Source organism: Theropithecus gelada, chromosome 12 (genome assembly GCF_003255815.1).
Source record: "Theropithecus gelada isolate Dixy chromosome 12, Tgel_1.0, whole genome shotgun sequence".
Taxonomy (NCBI): domain Eukaryota; kingdom Metazoa; phylum Chordata; class Mammalia; order Primates; family Cercopithecidae; genus Theropithecus; species Theropithecus gelada.
Window position 1 is genome coordinate 23,785,093 of NC_037680.1, and position 27,879 is coordinate 23,812,971.

At 37.2% G+C, this 27,879-nt stretch overlaps 1 long non-coding RNA gene across 1 annotated transcript in view; it reads left to right on the top strand.

Annotated features, from left to right (window-relative positions):
- The first annotated feature begins 1,664 nt into the window (after positions 1-1,664).
- Positions 1,665-27,879, top strand: part of LOC112636325 — a 416,183-nt gene continuing 389,968 nt past the window's right edge. Inside the window, exon 1 of the long non-coding RNA XR_003122169.1 lies at positions 1,665-1,812. This is a non-coding gene — a long non-coding RNA (uncharacterized LOC112636325). The remainder of the gene's footprint in view (positions 1,813-27,879) is intronic.

The following is a 27,879-nucleotide window of genomic DNA, read 5'->3' on the forward strand; positions in this document are numbered from 1 at the left end:
ATTTGAGGCTTTATGCAGCCCCAAGAAAATATCAATTTCTATGATTTTTATAAACTTGCACTTTGGAAAGGTTGGCAAATTGATAGACAATGAATAAACGCATTTAGAATTCAAAGGTGACATTCATATTATGGCCTCAGTTTAGCTAGGTGAGATATTTAGTGACACTTGGATGTCTTTCCAAAGGTCAGATTTGTTAAAACATTATACTAAAACAATCTGAGAGATAACTTTAAGTATTCTAGGCTTAACTAGAAAGCAAATTTTGCATTATAGTTCAGGAATAGAGAGTAACTGCAAACCCAAATCAAGAAGTCTAACCACACTAAAGAAATGAATTTTGTTGTAATGCTAAAATAATTATATACTATATTCCTTAACTTAATGAGAGAGAAATGTACCTCGGTCTAATAAGCTCCACATTGTTAAATGTCAATGTTAGCATCTCTCTTCATCAGTGTTATCCAAAATTTAATGCTAATATTATTTTACTGAATCTGTGAAGAGATTTTACTATTTTTCTTTTCTTTCTTTCTTTTTATTTTTGGAGGTTGGGGTGTGTGGAGGGATAGTGTTTCAAAGTTTGGTGTTGAGATTGTATGTATTTCCAAAGAGTAATACTGAAATAGTTTGTGAAATTATAACCAGAGTTCTACATCTTCAACTCTTTATATTCAAGAAGTTTTGCCATTTCAAAGAAAGACCAGAAGTTTTAAAAAAAGAATTATGACAGGAATATAATACGACTCTATCAACACTATTAACATCTATTTGATTAAACAGAGACAGACACTTTTTCCCACATGAACTATTTTTTGATAAGTATAAACTATGATAAAATATGAAAAAAGCAAAATTCAGGATACTTTTGTAGGTGGACACATGTCAGATATTATATAAAATTAGCTTAAATAGTCAAGCACTGTAAAATGAGAGGCAGATAGGATATTGTCTCCAAAAAGGACATAGTGAAAACAACACTTTGAAATGCCAAATAGTCAAATATGGGCATAACTTTTTCATATTAGAGAAATCTTATTGCCTAGACAAATGTAGTAGTAGTGTGTATATTAGTTCTAAGAATTTAGTGACCAAAGTACAGTGCCTTCCCCATCAGGTTCTGATAATAAAAGCTCATATTCTGTGAACATTTTACACTTTTTTCTTTTGAGATGGAGTCTTCCTGTGGTGTCCAGGCTGGAGTAGAGTGGCGCCATCTCGGCTCACTGTAACCTACGCCTCCTGGGTTCAAGCAATTCTCCTGTGTCAGCCTCCTGAGTAGCTGGGATTACAGGCACCTGCCACCACGCCTGGCTAATTTTTGTATTTTTAGTAGACACACTTTCACCATGTTGGCCAGGCTGGTCTCAAACTCCTGACCCCAAGTAATCTGCTGGCCTCGGCTTCCCAAAGTGTTGAGATGACAGGTGTGAGCCACTGCGTCTGGCCTACACTCTTTAATCCTCTGATTTCATGAAGAGTTCTTAACTACCCCCAGCTAATGCTAAAAAGGAGGTGTCCCGGTTCTTACACAGGCACTGCTAATAACGTGGCAACCTGAGCCTGTTCCCAGGCTCAGTTCACAGGAGCCCATGTTCAGTGGTTATTTAATAGCTTTGAAATGCCATCCATCTGTGGCCCATTTCAAGTTTCCCATGATTCTTAGGAAGACCCTGGCTCCATCTTGAAAACGGAAGAAATAAAAACGGCAGACCTATGAAGGTCAAAGGGGAAGATAAGAAAAGCTGTATCGATTGTTGAGATCTGGCGACTTGTTTAAATTTCATCAGACTCACTTCTATGAACTCTCAGGTAAGCACTGTATTGATTTGTAATTTTCCTGCGAACTTTATAAAGCAGAGGAAAATGGCAGACATGGTGAAGTGCTTGGTTAGCGTCTAAGCTGCAGTGTTGGTAATTAGCTCAAGGGTGGGGGGGCGAGAGAGTCAGGCTGCTTGCTGGAAGTTTGAGTGCAAATTTGACAAGGCAAGGAAAATGGATTGCGCTCCAGTGAGAACTGGTTTAACACTTGAATTCATAAAACTCTAGAGTTCCTCCTTGTTGAGTACTGCAAATAAAGAGGAGAGTAAGAAAGACGTAATTCTGAAAGGGGGGTCGGAGAGTAAACTGAAAATTTCCATGGAAATAGCCGTTTTTTTTTTTTTATGACTTTTTAAAGCCACTTTTAAGCTATTGCTTTCAGTTTACTTCAATGCACTCACTGAAGTAAGCTTAGAAAGAAATCTTTGATATGCCAGATCAACCAAAAGTTTTAAAATATCCTTTTGTGTCTCCATTTATAATGCAAATAGTAAGTTGGTGTTTTGGGTTCATTTCACCATGGTCTCTGAAGTGGGTTAACATACACAGAATGAGGAAGTGGAGGGAGTCCCAAAGAGAGCACATCTTTGATAGTTCAATAATAATAAAAAAAAATGTATTTAGGTCTTTTCTAAATACCTTTCACCTCCTAAGAATATAAAACATGAGAGGAAGATCTAAGAAGAATAAATTGTGGTTGCCCTCTATGTTAGCTGAATGACTAAAGATATCGTATTGTTCTATGAATTATCCACTACTTAAATATTCCTTAAGTCTAGCCTTTATGAGCTCATAAAAAAGACTTTGCTTATGTGTCTAGGAAAGCCAGTATCTTTATATGCTGTCAGAACTGAATTTAACATACTGTTTCAATATAACTTTGAAAACCAGCAGATATTTTGTTATAGAAAGCAAGCTAGGCAAGCACCTTAAACCCATGTTTACATTTTAGTTTTATCAAACATAAACATTTCCTAGTTGGAATAGTTTTAAAAAGTGGTAATCTATGCTTGAGAATGATGGAAAGAGACGGAATTCTGGTTGAAATAGTATTGCCACTGTAGTGTTTTATTCATGAGAATTTCCAATCTTTTTTCATATATACTAAAAAAGCCAAAATTAATTAATGTCAGAAACACAAATGACGATTGGCAATGATCATCCATCCATACTGGGGGAGGGAAGGCTGGGCGTTCTGTGTGGTATAAACTCCAGATTCTGCTTCCCCACTGAACACCTCTGTAAAGCCTCCTGTGCATTTGGAAGCTTCAGAATTTCTTCTGGGCAACTAAAGTCAAATATAATTTTTGACAGATACCAACCCCTCCCTCAATACAACCAAGAGCAATAATGTTTCAGGAAGCTCCAGCTGAAGTGTTAGTAATAACCATCAAATAAACAGAAGTTTTACCATCTTCTGTTTCATGATTGAGCTTTTTTCATATGTAAACAATTTATAAGGAAAAAAGTGGGCCGTGTCAGATATGAGAAACAGAGAAAAGTTTGGTGGGAAAAATCAGAGGCATTCTTTGTCAGGAGATAGAGTTAGGACATGCCTATGATTGCACACAGTTTGGGTAGATTCTTGTATTCATCCTTCCTCTCGGGTTATAAGTATCACCTTTTCTTACCCTTTCTTCCCTTCCCTTCTCATTCTTTCTTGGGCATGGGCGTGGACCTCTCTTACCTTTGCTTTTCTCTGGGACCTGAGTTGACAGCTGTGTCACACTCGCCTTCTCCTCTTCCCAAACTGCTTCCCCTACCCTTCTCCCAATTGGGCTTGTTGAGGAACCACTGCTCCCCAGGCACCCTTAGTGCCTTAGCTTTGCCTAGGTACCTCTGGTGTATATTTCTTAGTGGCTATATGTTAGGAGCAAAAAAGTCTCCCAGTGACCCCCTTTCATTTGTTGTCTGACTTGAATTAAGCTGTACAACTCTGATTAGAGACAAATCTTTCTTTTTCCACACTGTTGCTCTTTCTGCTGTCTCATTTAACACAGCTGGTATAAAATGCTAGAACTATTTAGCATAACAAGACCTATTTGCAAAAATGATGAGAAAATACCATAAAAAAGGCAAGAAATATATCCCCTATAGGAGATGCTATTGTTACCCTGCTTAGATACCCTTCAGTGGCTGGTACTTGCTTCCCCCGCCTCCTGCCCAAGCTGCTTTGAGTGTGGCTGGTGACCTCATAGCTGCCTTCTTCCCTGGAGACTTGTCCTCTGGCCAATGACTGACAGGGATAGGGGTGAAGGTAGGGGGGAGCTGACAAAATGCCAGCCTCTTTACCTCAAGGTAGATGTAATGCTGTGATGTGATTTGTGCTCCAGAACTTCCGGATCTACTGAAGCTAGCCTCCTGCTGAGCTCACACTTGGTCAACATTCTTTCCCTCTCATCTCCTCCCCTTCTCTTTAGAACACTCCCTTAGTAAATCACTTGAACCAAAATTTTTACCTCAGGCCCTGTTTCTAAGGAATCTCACCCAAAGACATATATATTTTTTAAATTGAAAAGAAAACCTTGGAATTATTTGGCTAAATCTTAATATACGTGAAGTGACCAAAGATGGAATTGGTATTGATCCAAAGCGTTAGATTTGGCAAAAATGGCACAAAAACTTAAGATATTTCATAGCAAAACTTAAGAACTAAAGAAATATTATCTTTTGGCTCATTAAAAAGGGAAATACATTTTGAAGAGTTGCAAATATTTAAAATGATATTAACCTGGAGAAAATCCATGAGTGGGACTGCAGCAGTCTCCTTATTACTTACATTATGACTGGTTTTATAGTTTCCAAAGTAAGTTTCAATTTCATGACCCTGAGTCAATCTCATGACAATAATGACAAACAGGGATACTTATTAGCTGCATTTTCCACATACCAAGATTGTGTCCCAGAAAGGTTACATGGCTTGACCATGTCTCACAGTTATTAAGTACCTAGTCCATAGCTGGTGCTCAAACCCAGGTTTCTGTGAGAAATATGAGGGAAGATTTGCTGATTAAACCAAATTCTTACCTTTATCATAGATGGAGTTTTCATAATTCTGTTATTATGTCTATAAAGGTTGCACTTGTGATATACCTACTGACCTAGACTTAATCTTGGTCAAAGTTGTCATTTTCCTATTACATGTGTGTATTATCCATTGTTACATAACAGATTATCTTAAAACTTAGCAGTTTAAGACAATAAACACTTATTATCTCATAATTTCTGTGGGTCCAGAATCAATAGGTAGCTTAAGTGTCTCTATCTCAAGGGCTCTCCACATAGCTACAACCAAGGTGTTGGCCAGGGTTGTGGTCTCATTTAAAGGCTTAGCTGAGGAGAGACTAGCTTCTAGCTCACCTAATTGTTAGAAGGATTTGATTCCTTGGGAGCTTTTGGACTGCAGGCTCCTTTTCCTCACTGGTTACTGGCCAGAGGCCTTCCTTAGTTCCCTGGCATGTGACTCTTTCCATAGGACAGCTCACAATACAGCAGCTGACATTCTACAAAGTGAGCAGGCAAGGGAAAGAAAAGGTGAGCAAGGTGGAATTCAGAGCATTTCTGTTACTTGATCTTGGAAGTGAGAGCCCATCAATTTTGCTGTATTCTCTTGGTAAGAAGTGAGTCACTAGGTCCAGCCCACACTCAATGGGAGGGTATTACACAGGGACATGCATACCAGGAGCCAGGGTGTCCTGGAAGCCATTTTAGAGGCTGCCTATTGCAGTGTGTCACTTGGCTTCCTCATCTACAGGGCCCTGCAACTTGATCCAACCACTGTTTTCTGTATAAGGAAGCACTGGATTATTTTCAATATGTTAATTTCATGGGTTTAGGCATATGTGCTGTAGTTTAATGCGCTTCTCACTTGTTCTTCCTCCCACCCACTCTTCAATTTCTCTTCTCCTTTTGCTCTTCCTTTCTTGCTTCCTCTGTCCTCCTGCTTCTAACTCTACTCACTTCTCTTTCAAGCTCCCTGTTTTCTCTCTCCTCCCTTCTCATGCTCTCACGGTCACCTTCCTTTCAGAATCCAAATTCTCTGTATCTGTTCCTGCTACCATGGCCCTTGTTGCTCCTCCATCTGCTCACAGGGACCATGGCCAACCAGCAATTTTAGATGCTGGCTCTTAAGTTTCTAAAGAAAATGATTCAATTCAACTCTTGGGTCTAGTCTTTCTACCAAGTTCCTCTAGGAAGATGACACCATGATGAAGTGAGACAAAGTGTTTTTTATAGAACGTTGAAAATCCTGTTTTAGAAGGTGGGGGGAGGATTTTTTTTTCTCTGTTTCTCTATGCATAATGTCAGATCTGAATTATATCTAGTGTTGTGTGTTTTATGTTAAATTACTTTAAAAGATAAGATGATGAGAATGATGATGATGATGCAGGCTAAAGTACACCATCATATCACATATCTAAAATTAGTTTTTTACTCCTGATGGTAGTGACTGCAACCTTTGTCTCTGTTTCCAGTATCTAGAATCATCTGAATGAATAAATGAATGAATGAATGAAGCACTATAGCAGAACTAAGTAGATTGGATAGGTTGGCTATTTTAGCCACTGAAGATAGAGTAGAAATAGTTTTCCCAAATCTTATGTGAAATCCAGGGAACATATTAGTAGTATCTCATTTGTGTTTTTCAGCCATAGAATATGCTGTCAAAGAAAGAAGACAAATTTGACCCAGCAGAGAGCACATTTCATATGTGGGATTAATGTGTAGTAATTAGCCTGTTTTGGTCTAGGATGACTGATAGCAATTCCATGGCCCATTTTCCTGATATTAGGCAAAGGTTCTTGGGGCAAAAATGTGATCAGAATATGTTCAGCTTGATGACATGTATATTAAAGCTATTGGCACATACCAACCAATTTTATTGCATGACCTATTGCTAGAAAACATCAAAAGTGGAGGTCAAATCATTTGAAGAATAGTTGTTTAGTGAGTTAGAATGAATGAAGTCTTTAGTGAATGCCGGCATCAAATTCTGTCCTAGTTTGTTGCTTGTCATGTCCTATTCTCCATCTGGGATGCCCCAGGCACTCTTTTTGAGGACACTTGACCTACCAGTCGTATTTCAGAAACTACTGATTTGGTGCTTGCTGATTGAGTTTAGACTCCAAGGAGTCCGATTGCTGGATTACATACAGACTAATGACCCATCAGACGCTAAAGGCAAAAGCTTAAAGTGCACTAGTGAATTAAGCCATAGCATTGTCAGAAAGGAAGAATTTATTATGTCATTAAACTTGATTCAGTAAGTTTTGCTTCTTTAGATACACTTCACTGAGGGAAAAGTAAGAAATTAATTTGAAACAAGTGTTACCGTTTTTCTTCCACGTTCCCAGGTAAAGGATATTCATGTGAAATTAAGAGACAGAGTATTTCTTTGGGATGAAAAGGGAGCCATTAAAAGGAATAATAAATTGTGAAAACTGGGCGCGACTGCCTAGCCAGCCATGTACTTGTAAGTTCAGAGACTGTGTGCTTCAGTTAGTAAACACTGAGGAAAACTAGGCTTGCCTAATTTGATGACACCTTGGGTGAAGTTTTCAGGGCTTTGCATACAATCTCAGAGACTCATTGATATAAAGATGTCAGCAGTAATCATGGTTGATGCTTAGAATTTAATGTGAAACTTAGAATGGGCACAAAATGGAAATCACAATGGAGGTTTTCTGCTTCAAATTTAGGAGTTACAATGATATAAAGAATATTCTCTTAATGTGAAGATTACCATAAGACATAAAAATGTAAGCCATTTGTTGAATCTTTCTACACATACCCCATGGTTTTTATAGCAATAGATAAGATGTTTATAAATGGTAACTTGAGGATAATTGAGAAAATTGCAGAGTGTTTGTACCTTTTGTAATTTATCAGTCAAAGTACTCTGACAATCCTCTCAGGCATTCTAAAATGAATCTCAGTGTTATTGAAGTAAGTGGTAAAAAAAAATAAAAATAAAAATACATCATATCTGTAGTGTCAGTTCTAATAATGGAGGGACTTTTAGTATTTATATTCTAGGGAATAAAATATACTTTCTGTTAGTAAGTATTATGCAGTGGGATTACAAAACAGATACTGGTCATTGTTTTAACTGAATACATTCCATAGTATATGACTTACGTCAAAAGAAAACGAACTACAAGTGAGGTCTGTGTCCAAGGGACTATTTGAGTTTTATTAGAATTCTGTCCTATCACAGGATATGCAATATTCTGTGGTCTAGATGAACATAGAAACAATAAGCAAAGTAGATTTTTTTTTCTTTCATTGACTCCTAAAAGGTGATGGTTTTTTACAATTTTACAAAGTAAGGATTTTAAAGTCCATCTGATTTGGAATTTTCTCTCTTTTTCCTTCTTTCCTGCCTCCCTCTCACCCCGTTTTCCTTCCTCCCTCCCACTCTCTTTCCTCCCGCCCCTTGCTTAGTCTCTCATGATGGAGTCACAAAGGTGATTTTTATTTTATTAGTAAAATTATTTTAATCTTGGACCATTACCAAGAATAACAGACCAAAACATCTCCCCTTCTAGCTATTCAATATGCTTAGTAATGCAAAGAATATATATAATATTAGCTTTTCCTTAGGATGTTCCCAAATTTAAGGTAAGACATACTTTGGGAGGAAAGAAAAGCTGAGGCAGAAAATTTGTCTGCTCTTGGTAGAGCTCCAGTCTCCTCAAAAGATACTCCTTCACCTTCTCCCCTACCCCCCGTCCCATGCCATGATTCCAGGATGAACATCTGGCTTGATTTCTGTGTCAGCTGCTTCTTTGCCAAGAATAGAAGGTTATAAAAAGAGGTTACAGACCAAAGTTACCATGGCTGCCCACAGAGATTTCCTAAAGAACCACTAGGGCCTACTAGGGAGTGTCAAAAAGGAAAACAATTTCCACTCAAAAATACCATTTAAACATCTTCATGTATTAGATAAACTAGGTTTTAATTCGTAGGTTTACACTTGTGGTCTTTATACCTACCTCATTGAATTTATTGTGGGTGTTAATTGCATAAATACATATAAGCTCTTAGAAGAGTGCAGGGAAAAACACTCTATATTTTCTTTCTTCCTTCCTTCCCTTCTCCTTCACTCCTTCCCTCCCTTCCTTCCTTTTTTCTAAGTTCAGTGCTTCTCAAATTTTAATATTCATAAGACTGATCTGGGGATCTTGTTAAAATGCAGATATTAAGCCAGTAGGTCTGGGGTGGGCTCCGAGATGCTGGGTTTCTAATAAGCACCCGGGAGACCTCACCCATGAATGGCAACCATTTAGGTAGTGACTTACCTGGTGGTTTAGTTTACAACAGTGTCATTAAGTCTGTAAGGTTATAGTTCTGATTGGGTCATGGTTGTCTTATACTAATGGTCTAGAGGCCTATGTATGAAAAGTTACATAATATTATTTTATATGTTTCTTGACCATAAACTCATTTGCAATCTTAAGGATTATTTGATGCAGCATAAGAATAACTGTAATGTGTAATCCATGATCTAAAGTCTACCCCATAACCCCACCAACCCTCCAGGTGATTCTTATTATCCTTTGGGAACTGTTGAGGTACTTGGGAGAAATGGGTGCTTTGTAAGAGTAAAAATTTGTTTTGTAAATTCAAAAACCATATTTGGTTTTGGCAAATTCTGGTTTTATTAAAAGAAAGTGTTCACAATGAAGCCTAATTGGTACCTCTCTGAGAAACCTCTTAAGGATTTTACTGCAGGGAAGGTATTTAGTGAGATCCAGGTGCTCTCCCTGATCAGCAATAGGTAGCTGCAGGAACATTGATTGCACTGTTATTCATCCTGGCACAAGCTGTGTTGCCTATATTGTTTATTTCAGGTACTCAGTTGTGAATATTATGCACAAGGCTTTTCTCTCTACAAGATTTTCATCCGTTTTTCTTACTGTGTTGCACATATCCTTAGATATCAGTAGGAACTTATCACTCTGATTTAGCATCTTTTCTTGCATTGTAGTTTCTGTTTCACTCGATTCTCTGTAGCACCAGCTTGATTGTACTGGTTGCTAATATAGGGACAACTTAATTTGGAAAAGCAAACCAAATAAAACTTGTGAAACAACAGCATTTTTTTGGTCTGATCCTGCGTCTCTAATGATCAATGACGATAGAGAAAATCCAGGTGGAAATTAAGATTTTAGAATGATTCCCTTCTGGAAAAACAAACAAACAAACAAGATTGCAAAGATAAAGATAAAAAAATCCAGCAGCATTACTACCTTTTTCCTGAGTGTCATATCCTTAAATTTACCTTAAATATATTATTCTATGACCAGCTCCCCCCCACCAGCTAATTATTTCAAATGACAATGATAGAGATCTAGATTTTCCTATCACCTGTGTATTTTTCACTATGCTAACAGCTTATTATCCCAGGATGTGGATCAAATATAATCAGAAGATTGTCTTAAATAAGGAATCAGCTACAATGCATATGTCTCATGCATGTAATAGACTTATGTAACTCATTCATTGACAGCAACCGTAGACCTTCACTCATTAAAAGTTTAGTTTTCTACTTTGGGTATCTGGTTTCCTGGCTAACATCTTAGAAGCAACAAGTTGAAAGAGAATAAAGATTGCTTTTAGAGTAGCTTGCTTTATGAGTAACATGGCAGCTTCTGGAAAGGGAGAAGGTTTTTTTGAAAAGCCTGCAAAAAGACACAAAAATGGAAAAAGAAGTTGTAATCTTAAGTATTTGCTCTGGAGGCAAAAGGCTGGCTATATATCAGGGCTATATTACAATACAGTTCAATCATTAATGGCCATAATAGTGGTCTAGAATAGTTAAGACAGGCTAAACTTGTCTATGATTTATTCCTATTTTGGGAATTAGGACATTTACTATATAGTCTTAAAACATTTCTATGCAAATTATTTTTAAAATGTGATAGAGGGTTTATTTTTTAAAGAAATAGATCTTTATTTGATGCTGCCAGATAAATCAAGCATTAATGTGTTTTTATTTTTTTCAGTCTAAAGAAAGAATAGATTATGAGTGAAAGAAAGAGGGTTAGAAGTTTCAGTTCCATGAGTGTTTCAATTTTCTATTTATATTCAAACTTTTGTGGAAAAGTAAATCTTATTCTTATCTTGGGAATGGAGTAAAATGGAATTAGGGAGGAATTCTGACGCAAAGTTGGAGTTTTCAAACTCCACACATCAGCAAACCTGACAAGATTTGTGAGTTAATATTTATCCTGCACCTTGATACCTTCAGATGAAAAGTACTACGCAAATAGCAAGCCCTGTAGACTCTGTGGAATTTTCAATACTTACAGTTTTCTAGCAGGAAACTACCCAAGGGCTTGTTGGAGAGGGGGCGGCTTGTGCAGAATCACAACAGCACTGGTTTATGCTGGTGACAGTTCTTACCTGTTTTCTTTCGCAGACTATAGCTGAAGTTTTATATCACCAGTGATGTAAACTATTTTTTCCCTTCAGAATATTTTGGCAGAAACTTTAGGTATGAGTAACCTGAGTAAAAAATTGTTTGTAGTAAAGTTCCGTGAATTCTGTAAATAGAGTCTATACCACCTGGCATTGGTTACATAAAACTCAAGGTTTGGTCTTGCTGCTAGTGCCTGACTCTAGCAGTAGCTGCCTCTCTAAGGTGGGTCTCTGAGATGTGCATCAGGCCTTTCTTTACCTGTCGAGCTCAGGCAAGGGGAGGCTGCTCTAAAGAACCTTTGTGAGCCGGTGGTATTGTGGAAAGAGGTGTTTATTTATTTACATTTTTTTTGTTGTTTAACTGGAAGATAATCCATAATGTACAAACACAGCTCAGAAGGCAAAATAGTACAGAAGAAATCTTTCTTCTGCAACAGTTGCATTAGTTATGGTCTATTATATATTTTTAGAAATCCAGCATTCTAATGACCACAGTTCAACAGTTTAGGAAGTAGCCCGTCAAACACTGAAGCAGTGAATTTTGATAGCTGTCTCATAGAAATAGGATGTAGCATTACCCACTTCAGTAAGTAAAAAATAAACTAATAACATTCTTTCTCTCTCTCTCACGCACACACAGTCTTACACATTCACAAACATACTGGTTCTTGCCCCAAACTTCACATAGAAAACAAAGTTTAAAATTCTTATGAGAAGGGACTAATTTTTTAAAAGTTAAAGACAATAATGAGCTGATATTAATAAGTAACTGATAAGTTAATAGTGCTTGCCTAGATATAGAGGTTTAAAGACTTTCCCAAAACGTAAATACCAATTCCAACTGTGTCCCTGTTTCAGGCATTGCACCCTTCTCCCCACCCCACCTCAGAAACAGAATTATTTTCTCCTTCAGACAAAAAGAGTTTCCATACATGTGGTCAAAATACAAGAAATAGGTATTGGGAAGCTTCAGGAAACCAGAAAGAATAATTACTGTAAGTATAACAGTTAACCTAATATGTAGTATATGGCAAATACTGCCCCAGTCTCCCCCTCACATCTCCTTGTCCTGTCCCTCACTCCACCTGGAATCATAGACACAAATGCAGAGTATTTTTGTTGTCTTTGCTTTAGGGTACCCACAGATGATGATCCTTTTTCTGACTACAACTTTTGAAGTGTTTTACTTTCTCCTTGAAGATTTTTTTTTCCCCAACACTATTTGCATATAGAGCAGTTGGTCTTTCAGACTGTATTCTATATTGTTGTCTCTGAATCTTTCTAACATTGCAATGCTAGTTGCTGAAGTTTGGAGTTGCCCAGGTGGTAGTTATTAACTGACGTGTCATGGTTCATGGTGAACAAGCTAGGTCAACAAACTTGTTTTTCATCATGGCTGGTTTTAATTTGAAAGGAAGCTTGTTACCTATTTGATAATGCTTCACTGAGGTTCACCTATTTCAGGTAGATTAATAGCTTGTTCAGGGATGAGGAGCCCAGGGGCCCTGTTGTAACCATGTGCTGTAGGTTCAAGGTTCAAACTTCAGAAAGTATAAAAGTCCTTGTTTGTCTTCTACCTATTTGCCAGTGCATGCCTCAGTGAACTTTTATACTTGGTAACACTTGAACAATCACAGGTTTGGTACCTTATAGTCATATTAGAAGCTGTGTTATATAATTAAGGAAGAGATGTACCCTGTTAGTACTTTCCAGATTGGAAGACTTTTCAATTTTGAAGAACATGGGGTTGGTGGGGGTTTAAAAAATATGCATGTATTCCTGATCATTCGCTAGGAAAAAGATTAAACTCTCAGGTGAAATGTTAAATTCCAGACAAATTTATAAACACTATAGGTAAGTATTAGATTGAAGTAAATAGATGAGAAAAGGCTGTTCATGTCTGGGCCAATTCACAATGGTGACAGATCAATAATACCTAAAAATGAATGTCTATAAAACACATTTATACTACATTTTAAAATTTGTAGTAAATTATTTACTGAAAAATTTTCTTCTTTTTAGAAAGGGGAGTTTTATCACATTTGTTTCCTTTAAGTCATTGATGCAATAGATCAGTGGGCATGAAAGGCATATCAACTGGCTCTATCCATCTGAAGAAGAAAAAAATTCAACCTTATAATGTGATCCTTATGAATCTCAATGCAGCTGAAGTTCCCACTCAGATTTTGCTCCTGAAGCATTTAAATTCAACTCTACTATTTGAAGATTAGACCACAATGGAAATATGATGTCTCTGTACTGAGAGCAGGTTGGCAGTCTTTTAAATTGATAGATTTCTAAAGAAACTCTCCATTTAAAATAAGGATCTGATATTTGGATCTCCTAACCAGTCTGAAATGTAGTTTACCTACATAGATTGGCTATCTAGGAGCTTGTAAACAAATTCATAAATTTGTCATGCTGATTATAGTGTTGGCAAACACAATGGCTGATCATGTTATAAATGTTTATCAACACCCGCACTCACCCACCTGCTAAGAGGTGCTACGCTTTAATGAAATTGTTTGAATATCAAGGCTGGTTGCTAAGATACAATGTTCTTGTTACCAGGGATGTGATGCTTGCAGATTTCTGTTATCAAATAATGATTAGAGATGTGCTAACCTCAAGGTGCTCAGTGCAGTGAAAGGTTTACTGAGCTACAAATTAGTAAACTGTCTGCTTGAGCAGGCACTGGCAGAAGAAACATGTGCCTCATCCATACAAGACTGGCATTTTAAAAGAAGACAAGAGAGGACAGGGAGTGCGGCCATAAACGATGGGTCCTTGAAAGTTTGCCATGGAAAGGTTTTACCTACTCCATTGCCCAGCATGATGTATCTTTAGCCAGCCGAGGAATTTGTTGAAATCTATTGCCAACAACTCCTTTCTTATGAAAATCTGTTCTTCACATTTCTGTTAATTGGTTGTTATGGAATTATTAACATTAAACACATCACATCTTTTTGTGAGAAATAAAAGTAAATAAAAGTGTAATCCCACAGACTGGAAATGTATTTTAACACAAACACATTTTCAGAGATGACACCAGGTTTAAGTGACCTATTGGTATAACTGTCATCTTTTGTGTGATGAATTCTGCCAATAGTGATCATAAAATGTCATGTAATATTTTGTGTTGAGAATTTAGTCTTCCAGAATATTTAATATGATATCAAATATCAATATGTGAGTATTGAAATGTTTCTTTTTGTTTTCATCTTATCTCAAATAGTACAGTGGTGATGACTGAAGACATATTACCACATTGGTCTGATAGTTTATCTCATTGAATTAGGACCTGAATTGCAGTATTAGACTTATACTGGGAGACTTTGAACACAACACTTTCACACTGAAAAAATCTATGTGATTTTTTGACAGTCCCTGTAATTCCTGAGTGTTCTACTCATAAACAGTAATATTTCAGAAATGTGTGGGTAGCTCCACTTCTAGTGTCATGTATAACTTTTGTTACTTTGTAAGAAATTTCAATTATTAGGATCACAGATCTAATGGATAGTAAATTGACTCTTGAAAGTTCCACTAATAAAAATGGAAATGTAGGTATATTTTAAAAAAAGGTTTTAAAATAAAATGATTGCAGCTGTAACATGCGGCCTTCCAGTAGATCATGAATCCCGGGAAGAGCGGAGACTGAGTCTGTTTTTGCTCACCACTGTCTGGTCATTCCCCAGAAGAATGCCTGCACAAAAGAGATGTCCTGTGAATGACTGAATGATAACTACCTCTAGGAAAATTTCACTGATATCCATAGCAGATACTTGGGAGTTTTGTCAGTTAAACTTTCCTGCCTTCTTTTTTTTTTTTTTTTTTTTCAGACGGAGTCTCGCTCTGTTGCCCAGGCTGGAGTGCAGTGGCCGGATCTCAGCTCACTGCAAGCTCTGCCTCCTGGGTTCACGCCATTCTCCTGCCTCAGCCTCCCGAGTAGCTGGGACTACAGGCGCCCGCCACCTCGCCCGGCTAGTTTTTTGTATTTTTTTAGTAGAGACGGGGTTTCACCGTGTCAGCCAGGATGGTCTCGATCTCCTGACCTCGTGATCCGCCCGTCTCGGCCTCCCAAAGTGCTGGGATTACAGGCTTGAGCCACCGCGCCCGGCCCTGCCTTCTTTATAGAGTATGAAAAGATCTGCAGGAAAATATGACACTATTTTATCTTTATGAAATAGATTTTATGTATGTCAATTTTACAGATAAGGAAATTGAAAGAATAAGCTAATGAAATTCGCAATGTCACACAACCAAAGTGAGGCAAAGCTGGGTGCAAAACTCAGGTATTTTGCAAGCCTAGTCCTGTTTTCAGGAACCCCACCTGTCTTTCTGCTATTGTCAGAGCTGAGTGGAGAAGATAGGGCTAACGAGTATGAAGCCATGGATGAGAACACATTCAGCAAATGTTGTGTATCTACTTGGTATCAAACATATAGGTAGTCATGTGAAGCTTAGAAAGAAATAATTTATAAAGTCTTTGTCCATAAGAAGTTTTCAGTTTATTTGTGGAGATATCATAGGTTGACAAAAATGAACCAGTGGACCAAATATGAGTGCCAGGGAAAATATGTTTAGCCTGAACTCAATGTGGGTGAGGTTAGGTGAAACCAGTTTAAAGGATAGGTATTTGGTTGAAAGATGGTGGCTCTGTTACCAGTGAGATCTAGCTTTGAATTCTTGTTCTGCCACACACTGGCTACTGTAAATTCAGCCAAATTTCTTAACCCCTGAAAGCTTTTCTCTTTTTGTTACAGTTTTCTCATGGATCACATTAGGTCAGGCAGGTAATGTGCTTCACACATAGTAAGCAGTCAATACATGTAATTCATTTCTAAGACATACTTGTTTTGCCCTACAGAATTGAGCTTTCTTACACTTTCTCTAGCCCCAAAATGACTTCTGAAGCTTAAATTTCTCCTCTTTAATTAGATGCTTCATTTGTTTTTATACTGTCCACATTTGAGTTCGATGGAACAGATTCATATTTATTGATGAATACAAAAGAGACATTGTAAAAATATTCCCATGTTCTTATCATATGACATTTGCACTTCAAATAGATTTATGAGCTAGCGCGTGGTTAATTATAGCTGTGCAGAGATGGATATGTAAGCATTGCCTGGGCGGGTTTGTGCTGTCGTGGTGGGAGTGACCAGACTGGGTGGGGTTATCTGAAGAGACTTGTTCTTTGCCTACTCCTGGAACACTTCTGAGGCTTTAATGAGAAGCTAGATCTAAATGTCAGCAGTGGATCCAAAGTCAAGATAATTCAAGTTACAATGTGACACCCTATTTCAAGGAAGAAGGAGTAAGCAAAACAACCCAACAAACATCTTAAAGTTTTCAGGACTGTTGTGCTTGCCAGTGATGCCACATGTACTGACTTTTCTTGGAAATTAACCATTGTTGATTTTAGCAGCACATTTCTCTACTTTCTCTGATTTCTTGTTTTACAATAATTCAATGGTGTTTTCTTTCTTCTGGGCCTTCTCAGTGCTGTACTTGCAGAGTATTTTATCTTTTGTCTAAATAAGAACACTAAATATTTGGCCCACTGGCTCAGAAGCCAGTTTATCTAAGCCAGAAATTGTCTCTACTGTCTAATTTTTAAGGCTATATTTTAAAATGCTTCTTATTCACTAGTGAGAAAATTACAAAATGCACTATTAAAAAAACATGAGGTTTGCGCCACTTAGAGAATGTATTCTATGCACCAAAACACCCATTGTTCATATTTAGAGATGCCCCTAAATATAGATGTACTGAACTACCTACATATAATTCAGATCATGTCAAAGCACAAACCCCTCTCAGTGTGGGGTAGTGTGGGCATTTTGTTATCTACAGCAGCTGTTGCCTCTTTTTGAGGGTGAAAAACCTACTCCTGTTTAAATTTATGTTGCATTGAGCAAGTTGTATTGCTTGCGATTATATGTGGCTCAGCTGTGTCACGTGGCATGACCTGCTATAACCTGCCTTAATGCAGTCCACATGTTGTACTGAATGACACACATTAAAACATTCCACTTCTCCACGGAACTGTGTGAGCAGGTGATTTCTCTAAATGGCAGACACTCGCATGCTTGTATTTTAAACCTCCACCAGTTTAGCTAAAAATATCTTCAAAAGCCCACCCAAAACATTTCCCATGGTTATTTTTGCAAATCGTTGGGTGACTTACAAAGAGCAGGGAGGGATGCATAAGAGGAAGTTTTAAATTATTTACATAATTTGATAGAACGGTGCCTCCTTTAAAAAATCTACTTTGTGGAAGTCACAAAAAAGAACTTTACTTCACATAATAAGAGTCCTAGAGAGGGGACCCAGTCATATGATTATTAGCTTGCTGCTGCTTGGATTCTAGCAAGTTGATGATTATATTTCTTATCAAGCTAAACGTAAAAATAATGAAAAGTTACTCTGTCCCAGCAAACAACCCTCATAGGAATGCACACTATTTTTACCAATATTTTTATCCCTCGTGTGTGAGAACAGAGGGCACCATTTGTCCTGAATTCACCTTGAAGTGTTTGGTCAACAGTGATGAAATTTTGTATTGAGCCACTGGTTCATTCAGTGACCAAAGGAACACATTGGTAGCACCATTTGGAGCAGAATTCTTCTTATTAAGCAAACTAACCTAAACGAGATCTAACATATATATATAGTCCTGGTTTCTCCAGCATCATGCTCTTACCAAGTGAGGCATTTAGCCAGTTGTATGGCATGGAAAAGAGATCTGAGCACAGTGAGCAAGCACAAGTCTGGGAGTTGAGCATACTGCTCAAATCCCAGTTGTAGTTCCAGCATGTACCAGCTGGGCAACCTAGTGCAAATCACTTAACCTCTCTGAGCTTTCTCGTCATCTAAAAAATGAAACAATAACATTATGCATACTGTGGGATGGCTGTAAAGAGGAAGTTAGCTCAATTATGTGAAGTGCCCTGTAGGATGCTTGATATATAGGAGGCATTCAAAGCAAGTGAGTTGCCATTAGCTTTGTTAAGTTCAAATACAGAAAGATTAAACCAACAACTACTCTTAAGTAATCTGAGTAAGATAAATCTACACATTTACAAGAAACTCTAAGATCTCCTTTGTTTCTTTTTTTCTAGACATGTTTGAGGCCCCAGTGTATCGTTTAAGTCAATTCTTCTGGGCACTTATTTTCTGAGAAATCTTGTTTTGGGTTTTAGAGCTTTTGTTTCCATTTTCCTTTATTTTTAATCTAAGTATTTGAAAATGTGAAAGACCAGAAGACAAAGTGTCACAGCAAAGAGAAGAAATAAAACATTTGCTTACTTGAGACATTAATTTTCATGATGTAATGTATACAGTTTTAGCCCAGTGTTGCCAAGATCTCCAATACTGTTTGGCTCACTGAAGAAAAAAATACTAGGTTAATTGAGCCTATTAAGAAAGGTAATTATTTCTCAGTAGAGTACCTATTAATGATTATCATTCGGAAAGTGCATTTGTACCAAGATACGTCCATATTAGGTGGAGCATAGATGTAACATAGCAAAAACACAAATCTAGTGGGTTGGATTTGGTTGATAGTTAACATAAAGTTGAATGGGAAAATGGCTACTGTATTGGAAAATTTACTCTTTGCCCCTAGAAAAAAGATATAACTAACTTAACAGTTACGGTTCTTTCCTTCAAATAAGAATATAAGAATAAAGGTGATATGGAATATTTTTCAGTCATTTCTGAGGCTGTAACTTTATCATTATTATGAACCATTATTTTCTCATGTGCGGATGAAGTTCACATTTTCCCTGCTCTTAGTAGTTTTCTTTTTTTTCCCTTTGACTTTTGGGGGACTTTTCTCAAGTTAAATATAAGGTTTTTCTGCTTTCTCTCCATATTTACATTTTCTTTGAGTTCCTTTTTTTTTTTTAAACCTTTTATATAGTAAAAATAATATAGTATGTTCTAGAAACATAGTATGTTCTAGAAACAAAATAGTTTACTGCACTTCATCTAATTTGACAAAATTGGAACTAAGCAGCTGGCTTGGTAGCTGATTCATAGTAGATGTTCAGTAACTTCATATTGAGTGGATGAATGGATGAGAAAATGAAGCAATGAATTAAGGAAAGCAGTATGAAAGAAAAATATGGTTTGTAATGAATGCTGTATGCCATTGTAATTATTGTATTTCTCACAGTTATTGTTATGCTGCTTTGAGTTTTTCTTGTGACATGCAGCCTTCCATTAATGTATACATTTCCTAGATTAATAATAAACCTGATAAAAGCCTTCACTTAAAAAATGTGAATTTGGCTGGGCACGGGAGCTCACTCCTGTAATCCCAGCACTCTGGGAAGCCGAGGAGAGTGGGTCGCTTGAGCCCAGGAGTTCAAGACCAGCGTGGGCAACATGGTGAAACCCTGTTTCTATAAAAAATTAGCTGGCCCAGCACTTTGGGAGGCCAAAGCGGGAGGATCATGAGGTCAGGAGTTCGAGACCAGCCTGGCTAACATGGTGAAACCCTGTCTCTACTAAAAGTATAAAAATCAGCTGGATATGGTGGCAGAAGGCTGTAATCCCATCTACATGGGAGGCTGAGGCAGGAAAATTGCTTGAACCCGGGAGGCGGAGGTTGCAGTGAGCCATGATCACACCACTGCACTCCAGCCTGGGCAGACAGGGCAAGACTCCATCTCGGGTGCGGGGGGGAGGGGGGTAGAAATTGGCTGGGCATGGTGGTGCGTGCCTGTAGTCCCAGCTACCTAGGAGGCTGAGGTGGGAGGATCACCCAGGAGCCCAGGAGATCGAGTCTGCAGTGAGCCATGATAGTACTACTGCATTGCAGATGGAGCAAGACCCTGTCTCAAAACAAACAAACAAAACAAGAAGGAAAAGGAAAGACAGGATAGTTGGTGAGATGAAAGTAACTGGTCTGAGTTTTACATGTAAACATGTTATTTTACTCCTGGAATGTTATGCACAGGTGGTAGTCTGGGTTTCATAATAGGGAACACTACGATTTTCACTAATGAATCACCTTTACAGAAGCACATATGTTAAATGTATGAGGGTAGAAGGTTGGCAGTTTGGTTTGGAAAACTGGCTATAATTTGAAAAGAGCTTCCTGTTAATGTCTATGTTTTATATAATACATCTACTAGACCTTATCAGTGAAGTGGAAGACACAGAGGGGAGAATTGTTTCTGAATGGGGAAACTCTGGTAAATCTGGCTACAAAAGTGCATGACTACAATTATAATTTCTTTTTGTCAGGAATGCAATTTAAAATAAGTAAGGATACACATTCTGTTTATGTATCATCTAGTCTGAGCCCTTTCTTTTACAGGTGAGGAGAGTGAGATGTAAGGAAGTTCTGTTACTTGCCCAAAATAGCACTAATAGTTTATGGCATAAAATGTCAACTGAGGTCTCCTCATTCCCAGTCCATTGCAATTTTCAGCACATGACATTTCCTCTCAGCTTATTATGAAATAGTCAAATGATAGCATTTTCAATAGCAAGGTAGCCTTTGTGCTATACTTATTACCTGTCAACACTGAGGAGGAGGAGGACTGGGAAATTCAAGGAAAACTAAAAAGAATTTATAATGTGACTGAGATTGAAATAATACTCCAGTTAGAAAGCAGTACAAGAAAGGACATACCCCAAACTAACTTACGCTCACAGAAACCAAATTGTGCAATTCACATTGAGAAAGGAAAGGGCTGGTGGGGAAGTGAGACTTAATGTAGAAAATGGCTTTTGAAGGGACAGTAATGTTTGCATAGTTGGGGAGGAAGAAGGATATCCAATTAGGGGGAAAAACCTGATGTGAAAGTATGTATACTGTCAATGGGCCTATTGCACTACTGGCTGGGCAGTAGCCAGGGGTTTGGAAAAAGGAAAACTGGTTTTGATGTGTAGAGACAAGTGAGATTGAACCATATGGTGTGTTGGGAAGATCACAGACTTCAGAGCCAGATACACCTGAATTTAAAGCTGCATCTGTCATTTAACAATTTGGCAACTTTGAACAAGTTACTAAACACTCTGAGCTTTGGTTTCCTCTTCTGTATAATGAACATGATACCTACAGAGCTGTGTCAAGATAATGTATGAAGTGTTCAGAGGGCCTCCCGCATAATCCAGTAAACATGCCTCTTTACCTTCTGCCTTCCATTGGTTTCTCTCTAATGCATGGCATACAATTCTAAGAAATATATATCAAATGTGAAGTATATATCAAATAATGTATGTGAGATATATTAACAAATATATATCAACTGTATAACATGAGACAGTCGCTATATTGGTGCTGGGACTATTACAGAAACAGTGCAGAGAATTGTCCAAGATCAAAAGTATATTCTGTAGCGGCACTAAAGAGTGAGAATGACTGGGCCATCTAGCTAGAAGTATACAAGCTTCACCAAGTTAATTTTTGGTCCAAAGAACTAGACTAAGTGTTGTGGAGAGAGATGTTTGATTGATCTTTTATTTTAGCCAAAAATTATTTGCAGAGCATGACACAAGTACTTAGCCAAGATCTATCTGCAGAGCATGCCATAAGTACTACATTATGTATCCAGAAGGTGAAATTTAATGATTCCAAGTACATGGATTACTTTTATAGAATAGTCAGCTTTATGAGCACTTAACGTCTATGAAGTATATGTATGAGTATTCTGTGGTTGATATGCTAATTCTTGCTTCTTGCTAATTGGAAAAGTGTGCATAAGGACATATGAATTGTGGGAAGGGTCCTATTTACTCTCAAACTTTAAGGAACTTGTATAGAAAAACATTGATTCGATTCAAATGGATTATGGTAATGGGAACAATTTTGGGTGAATTTGGGTTTCCATAACTCCACAAATTAGCCCAGTCTCTCTTTTTTGGCTGATCAATATCAGTCTGTATTTTACTGTCAACACCAATTCTGTGGGGACAATCACTGCAAGCACGCATTGGCCACATCATACATAATTAGATGACAGTTTAAAGATGTTAAATGACACCTGTGACTTGTTGATACATATAAAACAGGTTTCCCATGGATCGTGAAAATAGTAGGTTTTAGGTACTTTTGCTCATTCTCATCCATGGATGTAAACCTAGGATTTTTTATAAACCAGGGGCTATTATAGAATCCTCCCCCTATTTGGAATAATGAAAATAGTTGAATGAACATCATCAAATAGGTATCAATGCAATTCTGCCAAACTGACTTCTTATATCAAAAGGCCCACATTTAATAAAGGCATAAATGCAACTTACTTAAAAAATATGAGAATTAAGCACTGTAAGAAAAGTAAATCAAAACAAGTAAGAATAATTTCAGTTTAGAAAATCTTAACATGGTAAGTTTCTTTTGTCCCTATAATTCAGTTTTCCCAACATTTTCTGTAACACATGAGTCCCCGAGGGTGAGGCATGCCTGTCTGGAGTTCTTTTGGTTCTGTTCTGTGTATACATATCCCTTCATTTCCAGAAGTTACAATGTGATTCTGTGTTTGATAATCTGGTATAATAGGCATTGTTGTGGTAAAGAGCTTTCCCTTTATGGAAAGTAATGAGACCACATTTGTTCCTTTTTCACGTTTTCATTTCGACGATTTAAATGCAGGTGGTGCCTGGTGTTCTTGGGGCCATCTCCCTCAGACTTTATATGTTGAAGAAGTCATATCGGATTTCAGTGTCAACTTTTCAATTTTATTCAAATATTTTGACATTCAGGCACATGGCAGACATATCTTGTCTTTGCAGAGGTTTTTTAAATTAGGGAAGAGGTGAACTGATGAGAAAAAGTGTCAAGAAAAAATATGTTAATAGATGAAATATTGAAATTTATACTTTTTTTCTTTTAAGATTGTGCATGGTGATAATTCCTGATCATGAGGCAGAGAAGTCTACCATTTTTTTTGATCGCATACACTTCTTTTTTGCCCACTAGTGTTTTTAAGATACACATTTTTCATGTTTTTTTCTTTTTCTCAAAACCCTCTGTATGTATTTTCTCTTTGCTTTCTAATATATTTTCTACCAGACACCATATGGTTACTTCCCAGACTGTGGGCTTCACAATTTTATTTAGTTTACCTTTACTGCAACATCATTATAATTAAGGAAAAAAAAAAAAAAAAAAAAAACTAGGGATTTCTTGTGTCCTAGTAAAAGAAGGATCAGCTAGGCTGTGCTGTTTAGCAAAAACCTTGACAGTTCTCATGTGTTAAATTGCAAGGTTGGCTGGGTGTGGTGACTCACACCTGTAATCCCAGCACTTTGGGAGGCCGAGGCGAGCGGATCACGAGGTTGGGAGTTCGATAGTTAGCCTGCTCAATATGGTGCAACCCTGTCTCTACTAAAAATATAAAAATTAGATGGGCATGGTGGCACGCCTGTAGTCCCAGCTACTCAGAGATTGAGGCAGAAGAATCCCTTGAACCTGGGAGACAGAGGTTGCAGTTAGCTGAGATCATGCCACTGCCCTCCAGCCTGGGTGACAGAGCAAGAATCTGTCTCAAAAAAGAAAAAAAAAAAAAGAAAAAAAAAAGAAAAAAACAAGGTTTTGTTGTCACTTATGCTCCTTGCCAGTCATAGATCAGCAGAGGTGTTCTGCTCATTGTAATCACTCAGGATCCCATAATCATCTTGAACATTTTCAGGCTTCCTACAAGAGGGAAAAAGAGAGTTCTGAGAGGTTCTGAACTAGAAATTATATGGGCCACCCTATAAGTGGCACAGCTCATATTTACAACACATTACACAGAACTACTCACATATTCCTGTATAACTCAGGAGAGCCCGGAAGTACAGTTCCACCATGTGCTTGGATTGGGGTGTACTGGAACTGCATGAAGTTCTATAGCAGGGAGATTGCTGTGATACCTTGATGTTACTTAGAGGTCCTGAGTCTCAGGTAGAAGCATAGCAAGAAGCTTGGCTTTGTTCGGCAGCTCTGAAGATGACTGGCATCTGGTAGAGTCTGCCCTATAGCCAGTGAATCTCTACCATGCCTTATATTTGTGATTTGGACTCCAAGCATGCAGCACTGTTTTTAGTGGAGACAGATGTTAAACATAGGCTTTTGAGCTAGAGAGTCCTGGATTTGAAGCTTCAGATCTACCATTTACTGTCCATGTCTTCTTTGGAGGGTTATCTAATTCTCTGAATATTAATTTCTTCATCTTTAAATTGGGGATAATTATAGTATCAGTAAATATCATGTTTATTGTTCACTCCTTTACCCACATTGACAAAAGTGTAAGCTTTATGAAGGCAGGGATTTTTGTCTATTTTTGCCACTGATTAATTGCTAAGTTATTAGAACATTGTCTAATATATAAAAGGTGCTTAATTTTTGCTGAATAAATAAATAAAAGCAGAGGGTTTTTATGAGCATCGAATGAGGTCATATATCTGAAATCCATTACAGTGACTGGTACATATTTAGGAATCAATAGATGGTAACTATTATTTTTTTACAATTCTAGAAGAAAATGAAGAGATAGGTTGAGGTTTGCAGATAATAGGAGAAATCTTTCCTAGGTCTGTTTATAGCAAGATATATTGCAGGGAAGAGCCAAAGTTAAGTAAACTGTGTGATGTGTTTGGAGCTCCAATTTGATTTCAAATTCAAGAAATGTATTTGTATCCTAGAGAACTTCCAGAAATCTGGGACATTCTTGTGACTGGCATTGTTTTGCAACTGTCCGGCATAATTTTGTTGCTTTTCTTGGTGTTAAGACAAACTGGAATAGAGTCGCTTCCAGTTGAGACTTCTCCGAGGGCCATGGGGTTGACATCTGTAGTTTCAGGTTTGATAACTCCTTCTTAAATCATCTGACCATCCATCTATCCATCCATTGAATTCAATATTCAACAAATATTTATCGAATACCTACATTGTTCCATGGAGTGAAACTTTCCTCCAGAGTTTCTTCTGATTGTGATTTCATTTTCTGATAGGATAACAGAGATTTTAACTTTAGTATTTGAAGTAATGACAAAGATTCATAGTTCAGATTACCACAGAACCCTTTTGGCAACCCAAGTGTCCTATTATATGACAGTGCATTCTTTCCCATAGAATGGTTATATATTTTGTACAGCTTTGTGGGTGAACTAAACTGAACTAGAAATCCAGTGAATTTTCTAGCAGATTGAGTGATTATGATGCTCACCCTCCTGTTGTCATCACCTGTGGATAAGGGCTCCGGCCTGATTAGCACCACCACTAAATTTTTGGTGCTAAGTGTAGTTAAATGTCATATCAAGAGTTTAAAACTTGAGAAATTTTAGGGACACATTTTTATTTTGAATATTTGTAAATGGTTCAGCATAAATACAAAAAAATTTCTCTGCTGTATTTATTTATGATACTTCTCTGTTGAGAAACAATAATCTTTCTGCTTCTTAATCTAAATTGAACTGCAGTGTACCAATAAAACAAGTCACAACATAGAAAGTAAATTTTCTCTGTATAAATAATTAACTCTTTAAGATTTATTGGCCTTTCTCTATTTCCCCTTTTCTCTGAGTGGTGTAATCCAAATAAAATGTTGCATTTATTCTCATCTGATAAAATATTCATAAAAGAAACCACTACCTTTGAATTTGGATTAAGAAACTATGAAGAAAACATGGTTATGAAAGTTGACCCTTGCGGTAACTACTACCTAAAGCCCATTAGCTGAAACCAACTGTCTGCAGGGAATCAACTTGTACTTTACCTTTATTTTTGTTCCTTGGTTCTTGTTAAAATTTTTATTGCCTTCAAACTCTACTACATGATTTTGAAACAAAGAAAAGCAAGTGATTAGTTTGTGTTTTAATCATATATAGGCTATAGTAAGTACGCCAGGACTTTGCTAAGAAATAATCTTGAATGATCTCAGTGGCTTTGGAAGTAATGAGGACAATCAGGAAAGATTTCTCAGTCCCACATGAGCAGATTTTGCTGCTGTTTAAGTAATACTTAGAGTTGAGATTTTGATCTTTTATGGTTGTTTGGCACTCTTTGTCATATGGAGGAAAATGTATCTGAATTGATGCTCAAGGCAAACTCGCTGCCCTGCCCCTTATTTTTTCATGGGTTCCTGTTCATGTGTAGAACAATAGGTTTATCTTGGCTTTGGCTCTTATCCAGGCTAGAGGATTCCAGCAAGACTAAGAATATTCTGGTGCCCAGTTAGGAAACTGAGTTTACTGTGAGAAAAGTTCTATTTTTAGCATTCTAAAATCCCCAAAGTCTGTAATGATGGACAGAGAACAGTAAGTGTTCTTAAGAAAGGTAGATCTCGATCTCTGATGCTATTTTTGCCCTTTACAAAAGATCTAAAATGGATGATTGTATAACCAATCGCTTGATTGTTCTTTGGAGTATGTTGGTTGGAGGAACAAATAGTTCTTTGTGCTTTGGCTCATTTTATAATAAGTTTTTAATTTTATAATAACCTCAGTTCAAAAATGAAACCACCTTTCACCTGCAAGGGAAAGCCTAGCAGAAGAATCACTGGGTCGCCTCTGTTTGCTGGTAATATTTTTGCTGGATAGTGTTACACATATGCTTTAGTGTGTGGTTGACACATTATTTTTCTTGAGAAGCTGAATATTTTGCTTTGAGATCATGCTCTTTATTTTTTTCATATAACAATGTGGTTTCTTTTATAAAATAATGATGAGAATAGAATGTAGCAAAGTAAAGTTTTTCACCATGTAGGTTCCTTATTTTTTGCTCGAAATAGGTCAGTTCACAAAATTTAAAAGTCTAGGAACCAGTGAACTGAACAACATTAAACCTGGAAAGAGGTCTTCTATTCCAAGTGCAGCCAGATTCCTCCCTTCTGATTTCAGGGGTTGATTGTCTTGGTAAGGCTCAGTATCATCATCTGTCCTATCCCAGCCTAGTCAAATGGTATTGCAAGGGTTAGGGTTCATATGTAGTATTTTAAAGGAAAAAAAGAAAATAGTTAAATTTGACTAGAACAGCAAGCCCAAAGAGGATCTGAACCAACAGGAACTGACATGGCTTTTGTAGCTGAAGTGTCAGCATTTGACTGCCTTGTTGTAGGGTAGACACATTTTAGTGTTAGTGTCAGGGTTTTGAGTAATTCTTATTTCCTGACGTGAATGAGTCCCTGAGTATTTCAAGACAGTTTTTCTTTACGTATTATCCTGTGGTTGAGTATTACTGGATGAGTTATTTCATTTTACTTATGAAATGATTATACTTACTGGTTAGACTTAATGAACCCAGGAGAAAGATGTAAAACTCTGCATATATATTTGCATTACATATTTTAAATTAGATGTCTAATGAGAAAATTTAGAAACAAGTGAAAAATTAAATGAAGAGTTTACACTCCTATTCCAAGAAATGACAACTGTTAATGTTTTGTTACACGCTCTTCTGGTCTACTTTGTGCATCTGTTTAAACACTTGGGATCATACTGTATATAATATTTTGTAATCTGATCTATTTTTGCTATTTAACAACATGTAGTGAATATTGCTTTATATCCTTTATTGATCTCCAGCAACAAGAGTTTTAATGGCTGCATAATATTCTTTCTTGTGTTTCCATCTTTTTGGATATTTAGTTTGTTTCCAATGTTTCATACTAGCAAATAATGTTTTAATGAGTA